The following is a 4,800-nucleotide window of genomic DNA, read 5'->3' as shown; positions in this document are numbered from 1 at the left end:
TAGTGTGGTAGGCACATCAAAGCACAGTTAGGCCTTGTATAAATGAGAAAATTGTGCTAGTTTAACTAAACTACTTGATAAATTGATTTAAGCTGGTTCAGCCTAGTGTGTGGATACTCTTATTTGGGTTAAAGAGTGCCTTATAATAAACTGATTTTAGCTAAATCAGTTTCTAAATAGATTTGTTGAAATGTATATGGTTTTTTCATGTGGACACGACCATAAAAACACTTTTTCTTCACTAAAGACTTGCATTTTTATTCTAGTCATGCTATGACAAGATGGAGAACGGGGGAGAAGAGTATGTGGTAAGGAAGGAGCAAGGAGACAGCAGTAAGATTACATGATTAATGAGTTTGGATGTCTGCACAACTTGTGCAGATTATCAATTTATTATTAGTAAAATATAGGGCTGTCGATTAATCACAGTTAATTCATGCGATTAACTCAAAATAATTAATTGAGATTAAAAAATTAATCTAAATTAATCACACTTTTAATCGCACTGTTAAACAATAGAATACCAATTTAAATTTATTAAATATCTTTGGATGTTCTTCTACATTTTCAAATATATTGATTTCTATTACAACATAGAATACAAAGTGTACAGTGCTCACTTTATATTATTATTTTTGATAAACAAAAGAAATATTTTTCAATTTACCTCATACAAGTACTATAGTGCAATCTTTTTATTATGAGAGTGTAACTTACAAATGTAGATTTTTTTTTTACATAACTGCACTCAAAAACAAAACAATGTAAATCTTTAGAGCCTACAAATCCAGTGAGTCCTACTTCTTGTTCAGCCAATCGCTCAGAAAAACAAGTTTGTTTACATTTATGGGAGATAATGCTGCCCGTTTATTATTTACAATGTCACCTGAAAGTGAGAACAGGCACTTTTGTAGCTGGTATTGCAATGTATTTATGTGCCAGATATGTTAAACATTTGTATGCCCCTTCATGCTTCAGCCACCTTTCCAGAGGACATACTTCCATTCTGATGATGCTCGTTAAAAAAAAAAAAATGTGTTAATTAAATTTGTGATTGAACTCCTTGGGGGAGAATTGCATGTCTCCTGCTGTTTTACCTGCATTCTGCCGTATATTTCATGTTATAGCAGTCTCGGATAAGGATGCTGCACACAGGGCTGGCTCCAGGGGTTCTGCCACCCCAAGCAGCCAAACGAACAACAACAACAACAACAAAGAAGTTGTGATTGCGATCGTGATCTGCTGCAATTCAGTGGGAGGTCCTTCTCTCCGACCGGGAGTGAGGGAACCTCCACCAAATTGCCGCCGAATACCTGGACGTGTCGCCCCTCTCCGGAGTGGCCGACCCATGCACCTGCTTGCTAAGCTGGTTCCTAGAGCTGGCCCTGTCTGCGCATGTTTTTCGTTTTAAGAACACTTTCAATGCTTATTTGACAAAACACAAAGAAGGTACCACTGTGAGATTTCCAGGGGTGAAAGTAACTGAGGACACTTATCAATATGGGGGAGGGTGGGGCGGCTCTGGCCCCTGGAAGGAGTGGGGCCTCGGGGAGGTGGGGTGGAGCTGAGGGGTCAGCATTCCCCAGCCAGCCTTTGGCCCATGCTGCCCAGGGCTCCCATGTTGATTTAAAGGGGCAGGGGCTCTGGATGCCACTGCTACTGCAGTAGCAGTAGCGGTGTCCAGAGCCCCAGGCCCTTTTAAATCGCTGGCCCCAAGTCAGCTGTTCCCTTCCTCTCCCCCCAGCTGCAGGGTCCTTTGCTGCAGCAGCTGTGTCCCCCACGTTGGTGGCCTCAAAATGGGGGGAAGCAACATTAAAGTGCTGCCGCAGCAAAGGACCGTCCTTAAAGCGCTGCCGCAGCAGCGCTTTAACATTGCTTCCCCTTCCCCCTACCCTCCCATTGGTGGCCCTGCCGGTACGGACCCTACCATCAGGGCCCCTGACAGGGGAAGCAAAAGGGGCAGGTACATTAAAGTGCTGCTGCCGCTAAGCTTTAATGTGGGCCGGGTATGGCCTGGTGCGGGTTCTTACTGGTACAGAGTACCGGCCCGTACTGGCTCACTTTCACCCCTGAAGATTTCTAAAGGTAGCTATAGCACTTGACCCAAGGTTTAAGAATCTGAAGTGCCTTCCAAATTCTGAGAGGGATTTAACTCTTCTGAGAAGAGTTAAAAGAGCAACACTCCAGTGCGGAAACTTCAGAACCTGAACCACCAAAAAATAAAATCAACCTTCTGTTGGTGGCATCTGACTCAGATAACGAAAGTGAACATGCATCAGTGTGCACTGCTTTAGATCATTAATGAGCAGAACCTGTCATCAGTATGGATTTATGTCCTCTGGAATGGTGGTTGAAGTCATATGAATCTTTAGCACATCAGGCATGTAAATATCTTGTAAGGTTGGCTACAACAATGCCATACAAACATCTGTTCTCGCTTTCAGGTGACATTGTAAAGAAGAGGGCAGCATTATCTCCTGTAAATGTAAACAAACTTGTTTGTCTTAGCAATTTGAACAAGAAGGAGGACTAAATGGACTGAATGAATTTGTAGGCGCTAAAGTTTTACATTGTTTTATTTTTGAGTGCAGCTATTTTTTGTACATAATTCTACATTTGTAAGTTCAACTTTCATTATAAAGATATTGCACTGGAGTACTTGTATAAAGTGAATTGAAAAATACTATTTCTTTTGTTTCTTACAGTACAAATATTTGTAATAAAAATAATATAAAGTGAGCACTGTACACTTTGTATTCTGTGTTGTAATTGAAATCAATATATTTGAAAATGTAGAAAATATCTAAAAATATTTAAATAAATGATATTCTATTATTCTTTAACAGTGTGATTCATCATGAGATTAATCATGACTGATTTTTATAATTGCTTGACAGCCCTAATAAAATATTAATTTACTTTCTATATGTATCATGGGAGAAGTAAGTGTTAAGGAGGGACAATGCTTCCCTTTTCTTCCAAACACATTCAGCTGTTCTTACAAAAAGTGCTACAATATTTAATGTGTCATACTGGCAATTTCTAGGAAAGTGCATTGTAGTAATTGTATGTAATTTGCTGCAGTGTGGAAATGTGGTCAACAACCCCCTTGTGACAAAGTGCAGAGACCACCAAACCCATTTTTACTTGACCATAAATCTGATTGGAGCCATTTGAATGCTGTAGATGAGAAGCCAGAGCAATGACCTTCGGTAGCACAAAGCCCTCCGATACCCCCTTTATGAATAACAGAGCATTAATTTCTTATGATCAAAGCATATATTTAAATGTAACACTGACATTAGATAATCTAATCTAATGTATCAAAACATTAGAACCAGATCAGACTAATGGCCATCTAGTTTGGTATTCTCCCTCTGAGAATGGCCAAGTCAGAGGAAGGCATAAAACACACGCAGCCACAGGTGTGGACAGTTATGCTTAAGAGACAGTAAGTGGTTGGCTTGAAGCCTGGAAGTTGAGATCTCTTATATATATATTTTGTCTTACCTAGTGAAATTGCAGATATTCTTATTATTCATATAGAAATCTAATTTTTTTTAGAATTATTTTAAGCATTTTTCTTCATTACTATCTTACGGGAAGGAGTTTCGCAGATTAATTTTGTATAATATGATCATTGTTTGCAGTGTTGTTGTAACCATGTTGGTCCAAGGCTATTGAAGAGAGACAGGATAGGTGAGGTAGTATCTGTTATTGGACCAACTTCTCTTGGTGAGAGAGGCAAGTTTTAGATCCGGGAAACTTGGAGTTTGTCTCCATGTACTATGCTACAGAAGTGCAGCTGTGCCACTGCAGTGCTTTAGTGAAGACGTTACTACACTGATGGGAGAACTTCTCATGTCAGCATAGTTAATAAACCTCCCCAGGAGGCGGGAGAGTTTCTCCCATCAACATAGCGCTATTTACATAGGGGTTTAAGTTGATATAACTACATTGCTCAGGGGTGTGGATTTTTCATACTCCTGAGTGACATAGTTATACCAGCGTAGGTCTGTAGTGTAGACATGGCCTCAGAGTGTCACGGCTAAATACAGGGTGGAAAATATTGTTTGGTGTAAATAGTTAACACATATTTCAAGGGACCGGTCCAGGTGAAATGGAGGTCATCTGTTATCTGTACAGTAGAACATAACACCTATAGCACCTACATGTTTATGTGATAAAAACTCCATAAGGGTGGGATTTTCAAAAGTACTCATTGTTGGTCTTACTCAACTCTGGTGCAATCACTGGGAGTTCTACCATTAATTTAAATGGCTGCAGAGGTAGGCCAATACTAAAAGCTTTTAAAAACCATACCCTAATCCCCCCTGCCCTTTCTAACTATTGATGTTCACAAAGTTAACTCAGAATACAAATGTTTTTTTCATAAGGATGAGAGGAAGTGTGGGTTACTCCCAAGGTTGCTACCCTCAGAGAAAATGGTAGTACCACTCGAAAATTCTAAAGGATGCTGAGGTGTAGGAATCAGAGCATGTCAGCTGTCAGATGCATGTGTAGAAGAAGCTCAAACAAGTGTGGAGAAGGAAAACAATGCTAATGTCAGCAAAAGAAGGGGGTCTGCTAAATGAGTAAAATAAATGGATAAATAACTGGCATTTCTGTATAGAAAAGAAATGTTCAAATAAAGATTTGAATAACTACTGCTAGAGCTGCTATATATTCCACTCTGCTTTATTTACATTCTTGTTTTTAAAAATCTCCAGTATTCTACAGTAATGATCCAAACCACTACAGTTTGAGATGTGCTTATTGCAGTATTTGAGACTATTACTG

This window comes from Chelonoidis abingdonii, chromosome 2 (genome assembly GCF_003597395.2).
Source record: "Chelonoidis abingdonii isolate Lonesome George chromosome 2, CheloAbing_2.0, whole genome shotgun sequence".
Classification (NCBI taxonomy): Eukaryota; Metazoa; Chordata; order Testudines; family Testudinidae; genus Chelonoidis; species Chelonoidis abingdonii.
Note: the sequence above shows the minus strand (reverse complement) of the source record.